The 12,282-nt window shown below is 48.0% G+C and overlaps 3 protein-coding genes across 17 annotated transcripts in view; all 3 read right to left on the bottom strand.

Annotated features, from left to right (window-relative positions):
* The window catches only part of LOC128421967 (zinc finger protein 624-like), a 182,106-nt gene that overhangs the window by 47,627 nt on the left and 122,197 nt on the right, over positions 1–12,282 (bottom strand). The gene's annotated exons all lie outside the window — the stretch shown is intronic.
* LOC128422884 (zinc finger protein 850-like) overlaps positions 1–12,282 on the bottom strand; it is a 127,738-nt gene that overhangs the window by 57,950 nt on the left and 57,506 nt on the right. The gene's annotated exons all lie outside the window — the stretch shown is intronic.
* LOC128421991 (zinc finger protein 501-like) overlaps positions 1–12,282 on the bottom strand; it is a 44,006-nt gene that overhangs the window by 9,038 nt on the left and 22,686 nt on the right. The gene's annotated exons all lie outside the window — the stretch shown is intronic.

Genomic DNA, 12,282 nt, shown 5'->3' with positions numbered 1-12,282 from the left:
CAAGCAGGAAACACCATCAGAGCACTCCAGACATATGGTTGTCAAGCCTCTGCTTAAAGACCTCCAAAGGAGGAGACTCCACCACACTCCTTGGCAGCAAATTCCACTGTCAAACAGCTCTTACTGTCAGGAAGTTCTTCCTAATGTTTAGGTGGAATCTTCTTTCCTGCAGTTTGGATCCATTGCTCCGTGTCCGCTTCTCTGGAGCAGCAGAAAACAACCTTTCTCCCGCCTCTATGTGACATCCTTTTATATATTTGAACATGGCTATCATATCACCCCTTAACCTCCTCTTCTCCAGGCTAAACATGCCCAGCTCCCTTAGCCGTTCCTCATAAGGCATCGTTTCCAGGCCTTTGACCATTTTGGTTGCCCTCCTCTGGACACGTTCCAGTTTGTCAGTGTCCTTCTTGAACTGTGGCGCCCAGAACTGGACACAGTACTCCAGGTGAGGTCTGACCAGAGCAGAATACAGTGGCACTATTACTTCCCTTGATCTAGATGCTATACTCCTATTGATGCAGCCCAGAATTGCATTGGCTTTTTTAGCTGCCGCGTCACACTGTTGGCTCATGTCAAGTTTGTGGTCAACCAAGACTCCTAGATCTTTTTCACATGTACTGCTCTCAAGCCAGGTGTCACCCATCTTGTATTTGTGCCTCTCATTTTTTTTGCCCAAGTGCTGCGGGGCAGAGCAGCAATCTGGCGCAGAAGCTCCACTTGTAGGATAAGCAGGCAGTTTGGGAAGGGGCTCTTCCCCCCTCCCCATTCCCAGGACAGAAGCCGGATGGCGAGGAAGAGGAAGAGGAGGAGGAGGTGCAATGTATGGGCGTGGGGTGAGAGAAGGATGTGCCGGGAGGGGAGGAATTGAGTGGGGGAAGGAGAGGAAGGTTTTCCCCCTCCCTTCTTCCTTCTGGGGATCAGGAGAGCGGGGCAGGGGCTGATCCCGGCAATCCACTTGCAAAGTGGGGTCTCACACCCCGAAATGTTTACTTTGCAAAATCCTTCCCTCCCCCACCCCACGCCGCGAGATTAGATCCGCCCGTGTTTTAGGTACTGGTGCACATTGAGCAGCGGCTTGGACTCTGTGACTCCTGTGTTACGGAGAAAATGGGGCTTTGGCTTTTGCACACACAGCCCCGACACCCAGGTAAAATTCATGCAAGGAGTGAAGCAGCCCAGAACTAAACCGTGTTTTCACCTCCTCCTTCCTTGCAGAGAAACATTTGGTCAGCTGGGGAGTCAAAAGGATTTCAGGACTGTCTTCCTGTCCTGCTTCGGACATGTGGTTTATATATTTATGTACGTGTTTGCTTGGTACATTTATGAACATTTATTATATATCTAAGACCTTAAAATTCTTATAACTGTTACGGAAAGGGGGGGGGCATGTCTTCTTCACCTTCTTCTTCGCTACAATATATCCATTTATTCCCAATTGTCAATGTCAAAAGGGACTAAAATCTATAAAATCCATAGAAAATCAACGTGCCAATTTGCTCAATTTCTCTAGGACTCTATGACACCTCCCCTGTCCGCCATAATCCCTCAAGTAAGGTGCTCTGCCAAGCCTTTCCTCCGGGCAATGCCAGGTGGCAGACTATGCGTACATGGACCATTGTCACATCAAGAAACACTCTTTTATTTTCATTGTTACTTCAGATTTCTTAAAATTGTGTGTCTTAGCATTTATTTATTTTGGTTCCTCATAGGTCATTGTGTGTGTGTGTGTTTTATTATTATTTTAACCTTGTATTTTTTTTTACAGTTCTCTTTCTCTACATATGGAGTAATTTTTTATTTAATAATACTGGGTATATCTATGTATTTTATTGTCTCTATCTCTTTTTGTGTGCTTTACGTTGAGAATTGTGTTTCCAGCTCAGGCAAGGGAGCTGGGGCTGGGGGGCCAGCTGTGTGTGAGAGTGTGAGTCTGTGTCTCTGTGTGTGGGAGAGTGAGTGTGGGGACCCCCCCCAGGCAACAAGAGGCTCCCAGCTCCGTGTATGTCCTTGTATTTTATTGCCTCTATCTTGGCCAAGGGGGCTGAGGCTGTGAGGAAACAGGAGATTTCTCACTTTGTGTTTTCCTTGAAGGCTCCTGCAACATGTCGGAAGGGCAGGGAGTCCCCCTTGTGTAACAACTTAAGCAGGAGCTCATAATGGGGTGGGGGGGTTCCCCACACTCACAGGAGGAATGGACTCCTTTACAAGGCATGGTGAATAATTTTGGCAAATTGGAACGCAAATACGGTGGAGCGATGAACCCCAAACGACCGAGAACTCCCTGCAAACAGCCCCCCCCCCCAGGGCTCGTGGGACCTGGACCTAACTGTTAGGGGAAAATCTAGGTGCGAGGCTGCTCAGTCACCCAGCTGGTCAGGCAGAGCCCGCGGGTCCCTGCAGAATAAAGGAAGGAGTCCAGCCAACCGGAGCAAATAGCTGTAGACCAAAGTTTATTGCGCAATAGGTTCAAAGAGCAAATTTGAACCCCGAGGATGGGGTGACAAAGACTTTTAAAACTTTCCCACCACATCCCAGAATACAGTTCATACAGCATCATTGCTACATCACTGACATGTCACAAAAGGGGAGGGGTTAACCTTGGCAAACATGTCCAGACAAGTCCTTGGTACAAGATTAGCATAAGCAGACATGGCAGGGCAAGACTCAGGTGTAAGATTAGCATAGACAAATATGTCTATGATATAGAGAGCCAGTGTGGTTTAGTGGTTAAGAACGGTAGTCTTGTAATCAGGGGAACCGGGTTTGCGTCTCTGCTCCTCCACATGCAGCTGCTGGGTGACCTTGGGCCAGTCACACTCCTTTGAAGTCTCTCAGCCCCTCTCACCTCACAGAGTGTTTGTTGTGGGGGAGGAAGGGAAAGGAGAATGTTAGCCACTTTGAGACTCCTGAAGGGGAGTGAAGGCGGGATATCAAATCCAAACTCTTCTTCTTCTTCTTCTTTTTCTTAAGTACCACCACCCAAAAGTACAATAGAAGTTGCTTTGCATGTCTGGAGCCTGAGGCGAGTTAGGTGATGAGATTTGGCTTCCTTTGGCTAACAATGAGCCCAGCAATTGTCACCTCTGGGAACGTCCTGAAGTCCTTTTGCAAGGGGAAAATAGCTTTGGAATGGAGGAAACTGGGAAAGGAGATGATTTTATATTATTTTTAAAACTAGGTAACTTCCCTGAGCTGTCAAGTTGAAAGGATACATTCAGGCATAATATTTGTAATATTAAACTTTAAAGATGTAACACCCCCCCCATAATTTCCATAGCATAACCAACCAGGTCTTTTGAAGCGTGACAAAACACCCTGGATGTTCGGAGCAGTTTACGTACGCAGAGTTCTGGGTAGCTGTCCTGAGAGACAGCCCTACACGGCTGCAGAAATTGAAAGGACAGTATTGTACTTCGCTGAGGATGCAGTGGGCACTGAAGGAGGCAAAAGTAATCAAACCGCAAAAGAAAGAGCACTTTTCCAGAGGAGAGGAGAAAATGAAAGAACCGACCTGGCTCTATTGGTTCCCAATGTTACGGAATGGAGGGAGGGCATATAAACAGAGTTTTACTCCCGAGTAAACCACGTAGGACCCAAAGCAATGACCTCAAGGGAACCCCGCTATACAAGGGCTCCCCTCTTCCTTTCACAATGTTGCACCAAGCACCACACAAAACCCCAACACCCCAAGAATAAAGCGCCATTTGTGACGGCGTATCCCGGTGCCATATACAGGCAAGCAGTATGAATGAGCCATGTATTTTATGAGTGGACAATTTATTTGCATGAGGATGCGTCCTGACCAATCAAATTGGTTAAAATCCAGCAAGTCAGCCAATTCCAGCAATGCTATGGCTCTGCAGGAGCTGCTCAGCGCAGCTATCTTGCCCGATTCAATGAGCGCTGACACGGTGACGACAGCTCCAGCTGAGAGAACAATAGACTAAGTTCTTCAAAACCTTGTTACCTTGTAATCCACTCATAAAACTGGATCCAATGTAGCGAGGCCAAGTCAGGTCATTTCCGAACCCACTGTTTGTATTGTGAATAGCCAAAAACGCTTAGAAATTCATAGAAAATCACTGTTTTCAACGATTCTCTTCATTCCACCGCCAATTTGTGTCATTGGCTAAGGGCTTGGAAACCACTCTGTCCCACCATAATCCCTCAAGCGAGAGGTCACGTACTCACAGGAAGGTACTCGTAGGTGACAATCGCTGGGCAAAAGCTCTCCTCCGGACTTGCCCAGGTGCCAGACTATGCAAACCAAAGTTCTATTGTTCTTTTCCAGTAGGTGCTTATAATGTACTTTCCAATACATATCCTGTATCTGCCTGTTCCCCTGACACATTCCTCCTATGTGAATCATGTATTGTTGTTGTTTAGTCGTTTAGTCGTGTCTCTTCGTGACCCCATGGACCAGAGCACGCCAGGCACCCCTGTCTTCCACTGCCTCCCGCAGCTTGGTCAGACTCATGTTTGTCGCTTCAAGAACACTGTCCAACCATCTCGTCCTCTGTCGTCCCCTTCTCCTTGTGCCCTCCATCTTTCCCAACATCAGGGTCTTTTCCAGGGAGTCTTCTCTTCTCATGAGGTGGGAGCCTCAGCTTCAAGATCTGTCCTTCCAGTGAGCACCCAGGGCTAATTTCCTTAAGAACGACTTGGATGATGGACTCAAGGGCATCCTGATCAAATTTGCAGATGACAACAAACTGGGAGGGGTGGCTAACACCCCAGAGGACAGGATCACACTTCAAAACGACCTTGACAGATTAGAGAACTGGGCCAAAACAAACAAGATAAACTTTAACAGGGAGAAATGTAAAGTATTGCACTTGGGTAAAAAAAACGAGAGGCACAAATACAAGATGGGTGACACCTGGCTTGAGAGCAGTACATGTGAAAAGGATCTAGGAGTCTTGGTTGACCACAAACTTGACATGAGCCAACAGTGTGACGCGGCAGCTAAAAAAGCCAATGCAATTCTGGGCTGCATCAATAGGAGTATAGTATCTAGATCAAGGGAAGTAATAGTGCCACTGTATTCTGCTCTGGTCAGACCTCACCTGGAGTACTGTGTCCAGTTCTGGGCACCACAGTTCAAGAAGGACACTGACAAACTGGAACGTGTCCAGAGGAGGGCAACCAAAATGGTCAAAGGTCTGGAAACGATGCCTTATGAGGAACGGCTAAGGGAGCTGGGCATGTTTAGCCTGGAGAAGAGGAGGTTAAGGGGTGATATGATAGCCATGTTCAAATATATAAAAGGATGTCACATGGAGGAGGGAGAAAGGTTGTTTTCTGCTTCTCCAGAGAAGCGGACACGGAGCAATGGATCCAAACTGCAGGAAAGAAGATTCCACCTAAACATTAGGAAGAACTTCCTGACAGTGAGAGCTGTTTGACAGTGGAATTTGCTGCCAAGGAGTGTGGTGGAGTCTCCTTCTTTGGAGGTCTTTAAGCAGAGGCTTGACAACCATATGTCAGGAGTGCTCTGATTCCTGCTTGGCAGGGGGTTGGACTCGATGGCCCTTGTGGTCTCTTCCAACTCTATGATTCTATGAATGGATGCGTTTGATCTTCTTACAGTCCATGGGACTCTCAAGCGTCTCCTCCAGCACCAGAATTCAAAAGCATCCATTCTTCGGTGATCAGCCTTCTTTATGGTCCAGCTCTCACTTCCATACATTACTACTGGGAAAACCATGGCTTTATGGATCATTGCCCCTTCATGGATCACTGCCTTGCCGTGGCGAAGGGGCTTGAATAACTCAGAGAAGCTATGAGCTATGCCGTGCAGGGCCACCCAAGATGGACAGGTCATAGTGGAGAGTTTTGACCAAATGTGATCCACCTAGAGGAGGTACCGGCAAGTCACTCCAGTATCCCTGCCAAGAAAACTCCGTGGACAAAGACAACAGGCATATGAATCATGTATTACCCTCCCCTTTTCTGATGTTGTGATGATGTAGCAATGATGTCGTGATGCTCCCCTTTTCTGATGTAGCAATGATGCTCCACGAACTGTATGCTGGGATAAGAGGGCAACTTTTAAAAGTCCTTGTCACCCCATCCTCGGGGTTCAATTCCTCTTTCAACCTGTTGCACAATAAACTTTGATCTACAGCTATTTGCTCCGGTTGGTGGCCGGACTCCTTCCTTTATTCCGCAGGGACCCACGGGCTCTGCCGGATGAGCTGGGTGGCTGAGCAGCCTCGCACCTGGGTCCCCCCCCCCAACACCAAATTAACCTTTTATTGGTCAGACCTAGGAGATCAGAAAGCCTTTGGGGGCATACAACACCCGGACTCTGAGCCTTCTTCCCTTGTGGGTCCGCCAGCTGGTGCCTCCCCCCCTTTCACCCAGCCAGTCCATGACAGCAACAGCAGCAACATCAGTAAAATAAGTATGATATTAATATGCACACTGGTCCTCTGGCTGGAAGATTAATAACTTCTGGGACTATGGAAAAGTACTATCTTCCCCAAACCCCAGAATAAGCAGGAGCTCTGGGGTTGCCCCATGCAGTTCATGAGTGAAGATGGGCCCCCCAGGAAACTTCCCTGGTACCTGCAACCCATCCTTCCCCCTCTTGCAATAAGGCTTGGGGAAAATCTCCCATTAAATTACAGTAATTATGTTTTCTTCAGAACACGTAGGAGGCAGGGAAAAGTTCTAGTGAAGAAGCAGCATTCAGAGATCATGGGGTGAGAGAGTTTGGTGCAAAAACAAGTCACACAGAGATGCTCCCATCTTGCAAGCTTGAGTACAGAAACTCCAGGGCATGAGCCAAGTATCGGCAGGGTAGGGGCCATGTGTAGAGCAAGTCCCACACTGAGGTCAAAAACACACACAGAGGCAGCAGGACTTCTTCCGTAATAGTTAACTGAGTTTTCAAAGCATACAGTTCTCCCTGGGCCCCCAGTGATACACAAAACTTTGCTTCTGAGAGCAAATCCAGTTTCAGCCGTAAAGAAATACAGCACACAGGATATCTAAGTCAGGCACACAAACCGGCAGAAGGGAGCAAGGGAGGAAAGAGGCTGGAAGGACACAGGGCAATGGAGGTGTGCCTTTCGCTTCCTGTGGTTTTGGAGGGAAGTCAGCAACTCGGCATCTGCTGGGGCTTCACAAAGCAAAGCTTTCTGCCGGCTGCTTCCAGGCAAACGAGCATCCCAGACACTGTGATCTGTGGTGTGTTGCCATATCAATTGTTTTTGGAAGGTTATCACGATGTGGTCTAGAAACCAATATGGAAAAATATATCGCCCAGCCCTAATCCTCACTGACCACCAGAAATCCAGATAAACCCTCACCCTTTCTCTATCGAAAGGTACTTTACATCTTAGATCATAATCACATTGTTTGACATTGCCTTCAATATTTCATTACTATACAGTTTTACACATAAATTCCAGAACTTCACATACACAACATGTGTTAATGACTGATTTCCTGCTGAGTTCATTGCTGTGAAGAAAAGAGTGGACACTGAAAGGAACACGTCCTGCACTCCAGACATCTAAATGGGTTCTTCCAAGTGAGAGTCTCTGGAATTTCCTTAAACACTACATTGTAAATAAAGCACTTTTTGCAATCTTTTCATTTAAACTGCTTCTCCTCTTTGAGTTTGTTGATGGTTTGTAGGGTTTCAACTCCTAAAGTTCTTCCTGTCCATGAGTCTGTTGATTAAGAACTTCCACTAGAACTGAACCTCTATCTACGTTCCTGATTATTATAAGGTTTGTCTTTTATATGAGTTTCTTGACATAAATCAAGGTTTCCACTCTGACTGCAGCTCCTACCACACACCATACATTTAAACAGTTTCTCCGTTATGTGTCTGCCAATGTTTTCTAAGGTGTCCACTCCGACTGAAGCTCTTTCCGCACTCCATACATTTATATGGTTTCTCCTCTGTGTGAATCCGCTGGTGTAATTTAAGGTCTCCATTCTGACTAAAGCACTTTCCGCACTCCAGGCATTTAAATGGTTTCTCTCCTGTGTGAGTTGATGTCTTCTAAGGCTTCCATTATCACTACAGCTCATTCTGCACTCTATACTCATTCTGCAGCCCCTCCGCCCCCCCAAGTTCCTTCTAAGAGCCCCACATTGCAGGGGGCAGGCTCACCTGCAGTGAAACAAAACGCAGCTGCCCTGGCAGAGTGGAGCCAGGCTGGGGGGCGCCGTCGGGACCCCAGAAATATGTCCCTAGAAGAAATGCGCCTCCCCCCCTTCTCTGGTGCTCAAGTGCTGCCGGTGGGCTTCCCAGAAGAGGCCCCTGCTTGGCCCCTGCGAGGACAGGGGCCCCCTTGGGCCTGATCCTGCAGGGCTCACCTGACGTTCTGATGCACGTGAACCCTCCTTTGTCCTTCAGGGAGAACAGGATTTCCCAAACTTAGGTCTCCAGCTGCTTTTGGAGTACAGCTCCCATCACCCTGAGCTAGCAAGACCAGTGGTCAGGGATGATGGGAATTGTAGTCATGCCCTCCAGGTGGCTCTGGCAAGTGAGCCCAGCTGCGTGTGACAAGGGTGGGGGAATTCCGTCCTGGTGTCACGGAAATTACAAGGGTGTGTGTGTTTACCATCTGACATTATGCCCTGGGGTGATGAGCCCCAAAGCCCTCTCCCCTCAGTAGCACAAGAACAACACATGCATTGTATAAATACAGGAAAACACGGCATCTGTATTTTATGAATGGGATTTACAGACTTTGTGTTTTATGAATGGGATTTATGAATAACTGAAACTCACCAATCAAGAGCACTATGGTTTGACAGCTAGCCAATGGGGGAATCCATAGACCGCTGAAACTCTCTGCAAACCAGCCATTCAGCTCAGCCTTTGCATGGTTGTCTCAGCGCCCTCCTGCTGCTCAGACTATGGGCAAAGTATATTAAATGTATCCATTTTGGTTTCGATTGCCTAAAGTTGCTACACTGCTACAAAGATTGTGTCTGAATGTATCCTTTCAGCTTGACAGCTCAGGGAAAGATACCTAACTTTGCAAATTCATATAATATCCATTCTTTAACCAATTCTTCCCATTTCAACGCCATTTTAAGGTGAATTTAGGCTTCACCCTCCTCCATGACCCTGGAAGCGGATAGTCACGTAGGCCGTAAGAACAGGGCCTCCTGCCATAATCCCCTGAGCGTGAGAGCACGTACACTTCGCCCCACCCAGGGAGTGACCAAGGGGCGACAACAGACTTCCATAGAAGCAGCTGACCAAGCCAGGTCTTCTGAAAGCCCATCTCAGGAGAAGCCCTGAGCGCAAGGATGTATGTCGATAGTTTTATTGTTCTCTGGGTGGTGGGTACTTGAGAGGTGTCCGGAGATGTATCTGATAGAAGGATGAACTGCTGAACTTGTGTAACCCTTTGATACCCCTCCCCACTTGTGACGTACTAGTGAGGATGCTGCTCAAAATGTATTCTGGGTGGGGGGGGGGAGTTAAAAAGGTTGATGTCACCCCAGGCTCAGGGTTCTTGCTCTGTGTGGGAATCTGTTGCACAACAATAAAGATCATGGTCTACTGATTGCTGGTTTGCTCCAGATTACAGTGGCACCTCTAGTTACGAACTTAATTCGTTCCGGAGGTGGGTAACTCTTCAAGGTTAGTGGAGTTTAACTTCCTTCTTTCACTGACCTCACAGATTCATGGGGGACGAGCTGGGCCCTCTCAACCCGGGATTTTCCTTATCACTGGCCATCACCTTTGAGTATAGGGCTAAGTGCCCCTATTCCTCCAGCAGGAGCGATTGTGGGGATTCCATTCAGCTGTGCCGTTCCCAAATGGCAATTCTTCTCCAGCCATTGTGGGAGCAGACGGGCTGGAAGCTGAAGAGGTTTCCCTTTGAGTAGGCTTTGCTTCGCTTTCTGCTGACCTCAGTCTCTTGGATTGTGGCCAGCTTTCCTCGTCCATTTCCCTGAATGCTGACCAGTGTTGGATGTGTGGGGAAGCAAAATTCACCCCAGAACTTTTCTGCAGGGTTCCCTTCACTGTGCAGAAGGAAGGAGGGAGGGGGGAACATGTACTAATAAAGGGACAGTTCTCTGAATGGAGAGGAGCAGAAAGCGGAGTCCCCTCAAGATCAGTATTGGGACCTGTGGCTTTTCAACTTGTTCATAAATGATCTAGAGTTAGGAGTGAGCAGGGAGGGGGCAAAGTTTGCTCATGGCAGCAAATTGTCCAGGGTTGTTCAAACAAAGAGATATTGCAAGGAGCTCCAAAAGGACCTCTCCAAACGGGGTGAATGGGCAGAAAATACAATTCATTGTCAATGAGATTAAAGTGATGCATGTTGGGACAAAAAAAACCCTACGCCCATTAATAAAATGTACAAGCTCAGTCTCTTGGATTGTGGCCAGGTTTCCTCTTCCATTTCCCTCAATGCTGAGCAGTGTTGGATGTGTGGGGAAGCAAAATTCACCCCATAACTTTTCCGCAGGGTTCCCTCTGCAGCACAAAAGGATGGGAGGAGGGAGGAACACGTAGTAATAAATGGAGACTCCAATAAATGGAGAGAAGAAGAAAGTGGAGTCCCCTATAGATCAGTATTGGGACCCGTGGCTTTTCAACAGATAGGAGTGAGCAGGGAGGGGGCAAAGTTTGCTGGTGGCAGTAAATTGTCCAGGATTGTTCAAACAAAGAGAGATTGCAAGGAGTCCCTAAAAGAGCTCTCCAAACGGGGTGATTGGGCTGAAAATACAGTTCATTGTCAACAAGATTAAAGTGATGCATGTTGGGGGGCAGGGAAACACCCTCTTAATATCATGTGCAGGATCATGGGGTCTGAACCGGGTTTCTCTGTGTGCTCTAGGAGACCAGGGGAGAGGGGAGCTGGTCGCAGCAGGAGGGGGGGTCTCCCTGGATGCTTCAGCAGTCGGCCTCCTCTGGGTCTTCTGGCCCCCTCCTCTCCTCCCTCTGAGCCTGAACCGCTCTCTGCCCCAGCCTCTTCCTGCTCAGCAAACCCTGTTTCCTCCTCAGCTTGCAACACCTCCCCTCCCGGTCTGCTCCCCTTTCTCCCTCTATTTGCTCATCGCCATCCCACCACCAGTCCCTGGGTTCTGAGCCTTCTTCCCTTGTGGACACCTTCTTCCCCAGCTGGCGCTCCCCCCCCCGCACCCAGCAGTTCCATGACAGCAAAAGCAGAAACAACAGTAAAATCAGTGTGATGGTAATATGAACTGTCGTCCTCTGGCAGGAAAACTCCCGAGTAGCATGATTGAATAAAAACTTCTGGGACTATGGAAAAGTACTGTCTTCCCCAAACCCCAGAATAAGCAGGAGCTCTGGGTTGCCCCATGAGGTTCAAGAGTGAAGATGGGCCTATCAGGAGACTTCCCTGGTACCTGCAGTCCCTCCTTCCCCCTCTTGAAATTAGGCTTGTGGGGAAATCACCCATTAACTTACAGTATTTCAAGTTTTCTTCAGAATGCTTAGGAGGCAGGGATGAAGTTCTGGTGAAGAAGCAATGTTTGGAGATCATGCGGTGGGGAGGTGACAGAGTTTGGTGCAAAAACCGTCTTGCATGCTTGAGTAGAGCAACTCCAGGGCATGAGCCAAGTAGCAGCAGGGTAGGGGCTGTGAGGAGAATCAGAAATTACAGGGTTAAACAGTTCTGTGTGACGTCTCACATTCTGAGGCGTGGTTAAGTTCACATATGGGAATCTTTCGTTGTGTGTGAGTTTCCTTTCGTTTTTGGCTGAGAGACGAAAGAATGTCTGTTTTTCTTCTCATTAAAGGCTGTTGGAGATTAGCAAGAAGCCTGCATTCAGTCTGATTTATTATCCACACACAAGGCAACACTTTCTGCCGCTGCAAAACTCTGCTAAGGACTCTGCTAAGAGAGCTAAGGGAGCTCAAGTTTTTTCTATCGGCACAGACGTCCATCGGCACAGCAGAAGCGTACCGGGCACCCTCTTATCTCACAAGGGGCCACATGTAGAGCAAGTCCCACACTGAGGTCAAAAACACACACAGAGGCAGCAGGACTTCTTCAGTAATAGTTTACTGAGCTTTCAAAGCATACAGTTCTCACTGGGTCTTCAGTGAGGCACAAAACTTAGCTCCTGAGAGCAAATCCAGTTTCAGAAGTAAAAAAATACAGCATGCAGGATATCTAAGTTAGGCACACAAACCGGCAGAAGGGAGCAAGGGAGGAAAGAGGCTGGAAGGACACAGGGCAATGGAGGTGTGTCTTTCGCTTCCTGTCGCCTGGGAGAGAAGTCAGGAACTCGGCATCTGCAGGGGCTTCACGAAGAAAAGCTTTC

The sequence above is a fragment of the Podarcis raffonei genome, chromosome 10 (assembly GCF_027172205.1).
Source record: "Podarcis raffonei isolate rPodRaf1 chromosome 10, rPodRaf1.pri, whole genome shotgun sequence".
In the NCBI taxonomy this organism is placed as follows: domain Eukaryota; kingdom Metazoa; phylum Chordata; class Lepidosauria; order Squamata; family Lacertidae; genus Podarcis; species Podarcis raffonei.
The sequence above is the reverse complement of the archived record's forward strand: the minus strand, read 5'-3'. Positions and strand labels throughout refer to the sequence as shown.